Raw genomic sequence first — 12711 nt, 5'->3', positions numbered from 1 at the left:
AAAGTGACAGTTGTGTAAATTACATTTATACGCAATAGATTAGGTACACAAGTCTGACTATTGTCTTGTTAACTAAAAAGATAGCGAGTTTGGCATTGCTTCAAGTGTCCGCTGGTGATTTTCTGCCTCTGAATCTCTGAACTCAACTCATACAGTCTTGGGCATCCTCTGTTGTTGACATGGCAACCGGGTTTACATCATGCGTCTTATAATCTTCAGAAATTCCATCTTCTGTTTTCCCCCTGGGAGTTGAGTGTGACTCGGGTAAATTGAAATTCCCTGCATCTCACCAAGTTTTCTTCTGGGCTTTATTCAGCAGACACTAGTCAACACAGGTGTCTATAGGTATGACCAAAATACACACAACAAGTTAGCACAAGTGTTCAGCTTACGTATCTAAGGCGTTAGCTAGCCTATTCATTGTCCGTTAGCCTTCATTGCCCTTCTGCTTGGAATCCACTATCTTCTTCCCCATGTTCATAGCCACAGTGGACACAGCGAAGGAGGAGAGGATGATGATGGATGTGCCTACAAACTGTGTGGAGGCCCCTCTGGGGGCTGCCTTCATGGCCCTCCTGGGGAGGGAGTCAGGGTCTGCAACCTGGGCTGCCATGGTCTGGGCAATGGGCTCCATGGATTTCTCTGGTGGTCTGGTAGAGACGAGCTCAGATACTTCTGGAGCTGATGGTTAAGTCCTCTTGCCCCACAAATATCTACTTCTGGGGCTGGGACTCTCTTTGGTCCAGTGGAGCTCAGGCAAACATCCGGGGACTGGAGGAGGCTAAATCCACTTGTCCACTCCGAGAGCTGCTTCTGGAGCTGGCGTTCAACAGTCTCTGTCTGGATCTCTCTCTCTCTCAGCTGGAGCTCAGTCAGGCATTCATCCAGAGACTGAAGGCTAGGTCCACCGGCCAACTTCGAGAGCTGTTTCTGGGCCTGGAAACTCAACACTGACTGCCTCTTCTGGAAGCCTCAAATCAGGTAAACATCCAGTCTACAGTCCACACAGTAAGTAATGTCCTAGTTCAGCCTTGATCCCTCTAGTCTCCCCTGTCTGCCTTTTATAACCTCCCAAGCCTGTTCCCATGGAGCTCTACCTCAAATCCCTCTGAGTTAGCCCTGTCTGTGTCCGGCTGCGTCACTGTGATTGTAAATAGATTAGGACAACCGGCTGACATTGGAGAGCGCTAAGCTTTATCAGTGTCATGACTGTCTTGTGAGGATCCAAATAGGTCAGATCAGCTTTGCAATAAACAACTTCAACCAGACTCCCTCTCACCTGCAGAGGGGGGGGGAAGGAACTGGTGGGGGTTAATTGTAAATCAAGGACCGAACATTCAGCATCTCCCTCTCCAATGTTCACCAGAGGAATGTGCCTTTGTCCTAAGAAGATTTTTCCCACCAAAAATCTAAAACTTTCAAATGCAACTATTGGAACAATATTTCTAACATAGAACAAGGGGAATGGGCAGAGGTGACCTAAAATAACACTAATGTTATATTGTGATGTCATTACAAATGTTATAAAGGAAATTCTGTAACTTGAAAAGTATACACACTATAAGTACGAAGTTTCCATCCTCTGCGTTCTGCATGCTATAAGAAAAATGATGAAAGTATTTTTTTTAAGAGAGGGACATGATTTTAGGAGCCATAAGAGATAATAGTTTTACATAACTTTGCACAGTGACATGCCACGCCCCTGAGTGAGGTCAGAGAGCATGTCAGCCTGACGGAACCGCCCTTTCTAACAAACTGTATAAAATTATGGGTTAAGAATTAACATATCAGACCAGAGAGACATTGAGCTACAGCTCACGTTTAAAGTGGTTTGAACTCTGAATCTCAACACGAGGTAGAGATGATAAACTCCCCTCCCGGACAATCACGCGTACGGCTGATTAGCTGTTCTAAGTAAAGTATCTAGAAAAAACGAATTTAAGTGGGACAATTCTACTACTCTCTTCAAACCATCAGATTTCTTTACTCTCATCACCCCACTGGCAACCATCAACACGGCTGGTTAGCCTATCTTCAAAGAAGCATCTTTCCAGAGTGAATGGAAGTAGAATGAACTCTATAGTTCTGTTCAGGACTACACGAGAAGTCACCGGATACCGGGCGACTGCAGAGGAGAACAACAGTAGAAGACGGGTGGAGACCCCTTTTGGACAATCAGAGCCTTACAAGCGTGCTGCAAAAGGCCCAAAACCCTTTCCAAGAAGGCCCTGTCTACCGAGAGAAACAAAGGATTTTCACGTAAATACATTCATGATTGCTTACTCCAAGCGGCGGTGGTTCGTGTGCAAAGTGAGAGTAGTTTCCAAATGTACCAACCTTAAGTGTCTCTGTCCCTCTCTCTCTCGCCCTCGCCATGTCTTTTTGTAACAAGCAGCCATATTGTTGTCAGTCCGCTAGGGACCTGTTTCTTATATATTAAGTATGTATGTTTATCCTGTGTTACCATTTAGTTAACTAGTAAATAAATAATTAAACTAATTTGTGTAGTATTGAATCATAAGTAAGGCTCGGGTTTTTGCAGATACAAGATGACGACTGTTCAGAATGAGGATATGGTACGAGGTTATGATTAAAACGTTGACTGTTTATGGATGTGATAGGTAAAGACCTTTAGAGTTTAATTCGGTAGATGGTAACTCTTTAAATAACCCCTCTTGTGGTGCCCCAAATCCTAATGAGTTAATTGTTACATGATTAATTGAATCGGGTAAAAATTAAATGTAGTTAGCTGATTAGATAACAGTCATCAGATTAATAAAAGTAAGGTGACAACACCAGCACCAGCGGCCAAAGTCGCTCAATGGGTTTAATAGAGGAACCGCTGCTGTGCCAAACTGCCGGAGGTGAATGGAGATGATCAGAGGATACCATTTCCTTCTGTTGCTGTGGGTGTTTGTGTGTTGTCCACTGTATTAACGTGAGTAGGACCACCTGGCCTCTCGATCCAGTATCGTCCTGACCTAACCTCTGGTAGAGACATAAGAGGGTATTCTTCAAAGCAGGTTCAATGAGTTAGTCAGATAACTTCATTAAACATCCAGATATAACTATTGATGTTCTGGTTCATTAGAAAGCTAAACTTAGATATGTGTTTTTGGTTGTTGATGCAGTTAAGACCATACCTATTCTAAGCATATCATAAAATATTCAGGCAAGTTAGCTGGCTAAGTTATAGCTCCTACTCTGTAGTATACCCCTCTGGTGGTCCTCCTGGGGTTCATAAAGTGGAAAACATAACACACTAACAAACCACAGAAAACGAGAGAAGGAAATGGTACAGGTCAGGTCAAGAGAGTAGGCTACCTATCCATCCAAAAGAGGGGCTTTATAATCTAATATTGCTCGTTTTATCTAGGCTAATGTATGTGCTTGTCCTAATAAAGGAAAAATACTTATGTAAAACCAGTGGCATAGGTGAGATTAGGTCATGTGTCCCCTACAAGCCACATTTTTCTTCCTTGAACAGAACTTGATAAAAACAGTGGGGCATTTAATCAGTGGAATAGGATCGCGTGTCAGTGGCGAACTAAACATTTAGACGGTAACCGTGCTCCCCTCACAGAAAACAAGGCAATGTACGGTTTTGGGACAAGAAGGTGCATCGAGGTGACTGGGAAGTTGGAACCTAACCAACTAAGTTACGATAATTCACCAGGTGCAACGTTCGAATCGTAGGCCATTATATAGCTGCAATACAGCAGAAACATCGGCCCTTAGCTCATGCTTTCAGCACCGTGGACAGCGTCATGGCGCCAGGAATAGGGCTGCCTCGGTAACCTAGGCAACGGCGGGTCCACGGTCACTAATCCCGGCGGCTCTTAATTGTCGTAATGAGATTGGTATGTTGGCTGTTCTTTTCCGCTTCTGGCATAGAACACTGAACACATCATGAGTCATGACATTAGGCCTCTGAATCTGGGAGATCCTTCTGTTACGGAAAATTACACAACATCGACAGGTTTTAGGGTGTATCATATTTGCACATTTTAGTCATTTAGCAGAAGCTCTGATCCAGAGCGACCTACAGGAGCAATTATGGTTAAATGCCTTGCTCAAGGGCACATTGGCAGATTGTCACCTAGTCAGCTCTGGAATTCGAACCAGCGACCATTATACTACCCAGTTTATCATACGCCACCATCTATTGTCTCAGCATCAGATGAATTCTAGTCAGGGTTTGGGTCAATACCATTTCAATTCCAGAAAGTAAACCCAATTCCAATTCTCTTCAATGCTTTTCCATTTTCAATGAGGAAAATGTGGAATTGGAATTTGGTTTCCTTTCTGAATTGACTGGAATTAAAATGGGAATTGACCCCAACCATGATTGCAGTTTTTCATAATGTAGCTACAAGCAATAATACATCACCAGCCAGGTGGTGCCCATAGAAGATGTGTTAGGATTCAAGTGATGATTAAGGCATTGCGAATAACAGGCTAAATCTGACCACTGATGCATAGGCCTATGTTTAAAGTCCCTTTATGACACCACCCTGGAGATAGGATCAAATGAGTAGGACCACACTGATGACACAGGAGCTATGAACACGATACATAGTCGGGATTCAGAGATGAGTAATGCACTATTCAGAGGGGTTGGGTTAAATGCGGAAGACACATTTCAGTTGAATGCATTCAGTTCTACAACTGACTAGGTATCCCCCTTTCTCTTAAATGGGATATAGGGTGCCATTTCAGACACACCATAGAGTATCTGATTTCTCCATCTTTTCTGGTGGTATTGTGTCCATGGCATGCACGTCATATCCAATTCATCACTGGCCACCATGGTAATCTATTGGTCTGGATGGAATAGAAGGGAGGGAACATTTCCAGTTAGTTACATATGCCCATGCTGCTATCAATACATACTCTGGGGTCAGATCAGGTCATGCACAGTTCAAAAGAATAGAGATGAGTTACATAGATCTCAAGTTAAAGAACAGAGTCCCAGGTTCCAAGTGAAATTCCAAGTGATTCTGTGTCAAGGACCACCTGGTCCACACTGACTCAGGCAAATGATCTGGAAGACATGGATCTATCTGGTTAAATCCTCCTATTAGATCTCCGATCTATGACATGTTGTAGTGTCAATAAATTGCCTACTGAAATAGCCCTGCTATCCTCATCGTTGCCTTCCAGATGCCGAGATGGAGGCGAGGAGAGAGGACGCAATGAAATAGTTTTGCTGTCCTAGCAGTTAGTGCTGCGAAACCCGACACGCATGTACTTCCTAGTGCTACCAGAGTCTACCGGAGTCAGCATGGGTTCGAATCTGACCCGTGGTCTTCTGACTCGCACTCTCCCTCTTTTCCTGGGTCCTCTTCACTATACCAAACATACATAAAACCCTTAGAAAATATACATTTTAAGAAAATACTTATGATTTGATTTTCATTTGAGATTCACCTCTTGAGAATCTTGTGTGGACCGACTAGGTAACATCTAATTTGCGGAATTACGTGAAATTGAAATACTGTATTTCCGAGATTATTAACCCCATAGTCTCAATCTTACTGCAGGGACACCCCTCTACCACAGGGTGCTGCTGTTGCACTGAAGTGAACATGTATTGTGGGTAAACCACCTTGTGTGACACTGTAATACAGTAATCACTGTGGATGATGTAGACATCAATAAAGCCCAGTGGGTTATGGTGACATAATATTAGTTACTGCTCCTGTGATGTTCTGATGTCTTTGAGGGTGGGAGGGAGGATTGAGAGAGAGAAAGAGTGGGAGAGAGGGAGAGCGAGAGAGAGAGAGATTCAAGTGTATTATGGTATCAGGCTGTGTACAAAGGGACACCTTCACATGCGGTCACAGTCAGAGATGAGGGGAAGGGACGGAGTAGTACGAGTCTTTAACACAGCCAGGTACAGGCCTCCAACAGATGTCACAGCCAGGTAGAGGCCTCCAACAGAGGTCACAACCAGGTAGAGGCCTACAACAGATGTCACAGCCAGGTAGAGGCCTACAACAGATATCACAGCCAGGTATAGCATTGGCATTGGCATTAATACAGAGTTGGACCCCCTTTGCTGCTATAACAGCCTCCACTCTTCTGGGAAGGTTTTCCACTAAATGTTGGAACATTGCTTGGGGGACTTGCTTCCATTCAGCCACAAGAGTATTAATGAGGAGTATTGGGCGATTAGGCCTGGCTCGCAGTCGGCGTTCCAATTACTCCCAAAGGTGTTCGATGGGGTTGAGGTCAAGGCTCTGTGCAGGCCAGTCAAGTTCTTCCACACTGATCTTGACAAACCATTTCTGTATGGACCTTGCTTTGTGCACGGGGGCATTGTCATTGTCAAGCCAGGTAGAGGCCTTCAACAGATGTCACAGCCAGGTAGAGCCAGGTAGAGGCCTACAACAGATGTCACAGCCAGGTAGAGGCCTCCAACAGATGTCACAGCCAGGTAGAGGACTACAACAGATGTCACAGCCAGGTAGAGGCCTACAACAGATGTCACAGCCAGGTAGAGCCAGGTAGAGGCCTACAACAAATGTTACAGCCAGGTAGAGGCCTACAACAGATGTCACAGCCAGGTAGAGGACTACAACAGATGTCACCGCCAGGTAGAGGACTACAACAGATGTCACAGCCAGGTAGAGGCCTACAACAGATGTCACAGGCAGGTAGAGGCCTACAACAGATGTTACAGCCAGGTAGAGGCCTACAACAGATGTCACAGCCAGGTAGAGGCCTCCAACAGATGTCACAGCCAGGTAGAGGACTAGAACAGATGTCACAGCCAGGTAGAGGCCTACAACAGATGTCACAGCCAGGTAGAGGCCTACAACAAATGTCACAGCCAGGTAGAGGCCTACAACAGATGTCACAGCCAGGTAGAGCCAGGTAGAGGCCTACAACAAATGTTACAGCCAGGTAGAGGCCTACAACAGATGTCACAGCCAGGTAGAGGCCTCCAACAGATGTCACAGCCAGGTAGAGGACTACAACAGATGTCACAGCCAGGTAGAGGCCTACAACAGATGTCACAGCCAGGTAGAGACCTACAACAAATGTCACAGCCAGGTAGAGGCCTACAACAGATGTCACAGCCAGGTAGAGGACTACAACAGATGTCACCGCCAGGTAGAGGACTACAACAGATGTCACAGCCAGGTAGAGGCCTACAACAGATGTCACAGGCAGGTAGAGGCCTACAACAGATGTCACAGCCAGGTAGAGGACTACAACAGATGTCACAGGCAGGTAGAGGCCTACAACAAATGTCACAGCCAGGTAGAGGCCTACAACAGATGTCACAGCCAGGTAGAGCCAGGTAGAGGCCTACAACAAATGTTACAGCCAGGTAGAGGCCTACAACAGATGTCACAGCCAGGTAGAGGCCTCCAACAGATGTCACAGCCAGGTAGAGGCCTCCAACAGATGTCACAGCCAGGTAGAGGCCTACAACAGATGTCACAGCCAGGTAGAGCCAGGTAGAGGCCTACAACAGATGTCACAGCCAGGTACATGCCTCTAACATATGTCATAGCCAGGTAGAGGCCTACAACATATGTCACAGCCAGGTACAGGCCTCCAACAGATATCACAGCCAGGTAGAGGCCTACAACAGATGTCACAGCCAGGTAGTGGCCTACAACAGATGTCACAGCCAGGTAGAGGCCTACATCAGATGTCACAGCCAGGTAGAGGCCTCCAACAGATGTCACAACCAGGTAGAGGCCTACAACAGATGTCACAGCCAGGTAGAGGCCTACATCAGATGTCACAGCCAGGTAGAGGCCTCCAACAGATGTCACAACCAGGTACAGGCCTCCGACAGATGTCACAGCCAGGTAGAGGCATACAACAGATATCACAGCCAGGTAGAGGCCTCCAACAGATGTCACAACCAGGTACAGGCCTCCAACAGATGTCACAGCCAGGTAGAGGCATACAACAAATATCACAGCCAGGTAGAGCCAGGTAGAGGCCTCCAACAGATGTCACAGCCAGGTAGAGGCCTACAACAGATGTCACAGCTAGGTAGTGGCCTACAACAGATGTCACAGTCAGGTAGAGGCCTCCAACAGATGTCACAGCCAGGTAGAGGCCTACAACAGATATCACAGCCAGGTAGAGCCAGGTAGAGGCCTCCAACAGATGTCACAGCCAGGTAGAGGCCTACAACAGATGTCACAGCCAGGTAGAGCCAGGTAGAGGCCTACAACAGATGTCACAGCCAGGTAGAGGCCTCCAACAGATGTCACAGCCAGGTAGAGGCCTCCAACAGATGTCACAGCCAGGTAGAGGCCTACAACAGATGTCACAGCCAGGTAGAGCCAGGTAGAGGCCTACAACAGATGTCACAGCCAGGTACATGCCTCTAACATATGTCACAGCCAGGTAGAGGCCTACAACATATGTCACAGCCAGGTACAGGCCTCCAACAGATATCACAGCCAGGTAGAGGCCTACAACAGATGTCACAGCCAGGTAGTGGCCTACAACAGATGTCACAGCCAGGTAGAGGCCTACAGCAGATGTCACAGCCAGGTAGAGGCCTCCAACAGATGTCACAACCAGGTACAGGCCTCCGACAGATGTCACAGCCAGGTAGAGGCCTCCAACAGATGTCACAGCCAGGTAGAGGCCTACAACAGATGTCACAGCTAGGTAGTGGCCTACAACAGATGTCACAGCCAGGTAGAGGCCTCCAACAGATGTCACAGCCAGGTAGAGGCCTACAACAGATATCACAGCCAGGTAGAGCCAGGTAGAGGCCTCCAACAGATGTCACAGCCAGGTAGAGGCCTACAACAGATGTCACAGCCAGGTAGAGCCAGGTAGATCCCTACAACAGATGTCACAGCCAGGTAGAGCCAGGTAGAGGCCTCCAACAGATGTCACAGCAATGTAGAGGCCTACAACAGATGTCACAGCCAGGTAGAGCCAGGTAGAGGCCTCCAACAGATGGCACAGCCAGGTAGAGGCCTACAACAGATGTCACAGCCAGGTAGAGCCAGGTAGAGGCCTACAACAGATGTCACAGCCAGGTAGAGGCCTCCAACAGATGTCACAGCCAGGTAGAGGCCTACAACAGATGTCACAGCCAGGTAGAGGCCTACAACAGATGTCACAGCCAGGTAGAGGCCTACAACAGATGTCACAGCCAGGTAGAGGCCTACAACAGATGTCACAGCCAGGTAGAGGCCTACAACCATGTCACAACTGGAGACAAATGACTGGAGACAAAATCATAGGCATTAATATAGAGTTGGTCCCTCCCTTTGCTGTTATAACAGCCTCAACTCTTCTGGGAAGGCTTTCCACTAGATGTTGGAACATTGCTGGGGGGACTTGCTTCATTCAGCCACAAGAGTATTAGTGAGGAGTATTGGGTGATTAGGCCTGGCTCGCAGTCGGCGTTCCAATTACTCCCAAAGGTGTTCGATGGGGTTGAGGTCAGGGCTCTTTGCAGGCCAGTCAAGTTCTTCCACACCGATCTCGAAAAACAATTTCTGAATGGACCTTGCTTTGTGCACAGGGGCATTGTCATGCTGAAACAGAAATAAGCCTTGTGTGTGGCTACACGGCCATGGAAACCCATTTTATGAAGCTCCCGATTAACAGTTCTTGTGCTGACGTTGCTTCCAGAGGCAGTTTGGAACTTGGTAGTGAGTGTTGCCACGAGGACAGATGATTTTTATGCGCTATGTGCTTCAGCACTCGGCGGTCCCGTTCGGTGAGCTTGTGTGGCCTACCACTTCGCGGCTGAGCCGTTGTTGCTCCTAGACGTTTCCGCTTCACAATAACAGCACTTACAGTTAACCGGGGCAGCTCTAGCAGGGCAGAAATTTAACGAACTGACTTGTTGGAAAGGTGGCATCCTATGACGGTGCCACGTTGAAAGTCACTGAGCTCTTCAGTATGGGCCATTCTACTGCCAATGTTTGACTATGGAGATTGCATGGCTGTGCGTTCGATTTTACAGCAATGGGTGTAGCTGAAATAGCCGAATGCACTAATTTGAAGAGGTGTCCACATACTTTTATATATATATATATATATATATACATATATAGTGTATTTAAACATTTAACGAAACAGTAATATGAGATCTGGGCTCTGGTCAAAAGTAGTGCACTATATAGAGAATAGGGTGCCATCTGGGACGAGGCCTAAGTCTAACCAAACACTATAGCATGAGGCTAGATTTATGATGGGTTGAATGTTTATGTTAAATATACAGGAAACAAACATTCCATTCCAGCTAAACAATGGATATATAGCATTTTTCAACAAAACCCATTTTAATACACATCTGAAACCTATACATTTAAAATCTGGAAAACAGTCATATTTTACAAACAAATAAAGTTACCCATAAGCATTCATTTCTGATGTAAAAACACAAATGGGAAACATTTGTGTAAATAGCGTTTTGGAAATAAACTCTTCAAATCTACCTTTCCGTTCTAGTCCAATTCCAATTCTCTTCCATCCTCTCCTCTATTTCTGTATCTGATTCACTAACAGTCTCCTTGTCTCTGTAATGATCTGATAGGTCTGAGCATTATGTCAGATGTCAACTATGCCACCTGCTTTTGCAGATCAAGGAAAGGAAACGAGGAGGAAGGAAGCCAGTTTTATTTTGAACTCCAACACCTCCTCACTCTGTTTCTCTCCTCTCCTCTCCACCCTTTCTCTCTCTCTGTCTTTATCTCCCCTCATCTTTATTTCTCTCTTTCCCTCTCCTCCCCTTTCGTTCGCTTTCTGTTTCTCTCTCCCTCATTCCCTCTCTCTCCATCTTTCCCTCCTCTCTCTCTTCTCTCTCCCTCTCTTTCTACTTCTAGTCTATGGAGTCTGACTGACGATGGTTCTCCCGTGGGACTTGTAGTCTGCTGGTATTTTATTTAGTGCCTCTTCTCTTCTCCCAGGCTTTTAGCAAGGCTGTAGTCTGTGACCCACTTCCACACAGGGAAGACGAGGAGTGTGTGTGTGTGTGTGTGTGTGTGTGTGTGTGTGTGTGTGTGTGTGTGTGTGTGTGTGTGTGTGTGTGTGTGTGTGTGTGTGTGTGTGTGTGTGTGTGTGTGTGTGTGTGTGTGCCTTAAGAATTTTCATGCATCGCAGGAAATGCAAACTTGTAGTGTATTTAAGGCTTCTAAAGTTTGTCATTTACACTTTAAAATGTCAGACTTGATTTGCCCAAAAGAAAAATGTATCAACCCCTACAAAAACATGTCCATTAATTATAAGCCACATAAAAATAAAAATGTCCTGTTGCTGCAGGATTATTTTCCTGCTGTAGCAAACTGGCTCAAATGAAGATCCTACATCTGTATATGCGTGCCTGTGTATACGCACTGCCAAACACTAGAATCAGAGCACAATGAAAAGAACACAATGAACACAATGTACAGAACATCACTGTAACAAAAAGCTAGCTGCTGCTCTAACTCACTGACACACTCCACTATCTCTGATTAGCCCACCTGACAACGTTGTTGTTGTACTTGTATTCATTACGCTCTGCATCATGTTACTTGTTGTTGTACTTGTATTCACTGAATACGCTCTGCATCATGTTACTTGTTGTTGTACTTGTATTCATTACGCTCTGCATCATGTTACTTGTTGTTGTACTTGTATTCATTACGCTCTGCATCATGTTACTTGTTGTTGTACTTGTATTCATTACGCTCTGCATCATGTTACTTGTTGTTGTACTTGTATTCATTACGCTCTGCATCATGTTACTTGTTGTTGTACTTGTATTCACTACGCTCTGCATCATGTTACTTGTTGTTGTACTTGTATTCACTACGCTCTGCATCATGTTACTTGTTGTTGTACTTGTATTCACTACGCTCTGCATCATGTTACTTGTTGTTGTACTTGTATTCACTACGCTCTGCATCATGTTACTTGTTGTTGTACTTGTATTCACTACGCTCTGCATCATGTTACTTGTTGTTGTACTTGTATTCACTACGCTCTGCATCATGTTACTTGTTGTTGTACTTGTATTCACTACGCTCTGCATCATGTTACTTGTTGTTGTACTTGTATTCATTACGCTCTGCATCATGTTACTTGTTGTTGTACTTGTATTCATTACGCTCTGCATCATGTTACTTGTTGTTGTACTTGTATTCACTACGCTCTGCATCATGTTACTTGTTGTTGTACTTGTATTCACTACGCTCTGCATCATGTTACTTGTTGTTGTACTTGTATTCACTACGCTCTGCATCATGTTACTTGTTGTTGTACTTGTATTCACTACGCTCTGCATCATGTTACTTGTTGTTGTACTTGTATTCACTACGCTCTGCATCATGTTACTTGTTGTTGTACTTGTATTCACTACGCTCTGCATCATGTTACTTGTTGTTGTACTTGTATTCACTACGCTCTGCATCATGTTACTTGTTGTTGTACTTGTATTCACTACGCTCTGCATCATGTTACTTGTTGTTGTACTTGTATTCACTACGCTCTGCATCATGTTACTTGTTGTTGTACTTGTATTCACTACGCTCTGCATCATGTTACTTGTTGTTGTACTTGTATTCACTACGCTCTGCATCATGTTACTTGTTGTTGTACTTGTATTCACTACGCTCTGCATCATGTTACTTGTTGTTGTACTTGTATTCACTACGCTCTGCATCATGTTACTTGTTGTTGTACTTGTATTCACTACGCTCTGCATCATGTTACTTGTTGTTGTAC

The 12711-nt window shown here is 45.3% G+C and overlaps 1 pseudogene; it reads right to left on the bottom strand.

The window, feature by feature from the left end:
- Positions 1 to 427: 427 nt before the first annotated feature.
- The window catches only part of LOC120032475, a 51291-nt pseudogene continuing 39007 nt past the window's right edge, over positions 428 to 12711 (bottom strand).

The sequence above is a fragment of the Salvelinus namaycush genome, chromosome 39 (genome assembly GCF_016432855.1).
Source record: "Salvelinus namaycush isolate Seneca chromosome 39, SaNama_1.0, whole genome shotgun sequence".
Lineage (NCBI taxonomy): Eukaryota > Metazoa > Chordata > Actinopteri > Salmoniformes > Salmonidae > Salvelinus > Salvelinus namaycush.
The sequence above is the reverse complement of the archived record's forward strand: the minus strand, read 5'-3'. Positions and strand labels throughout refer to the sequence as shown.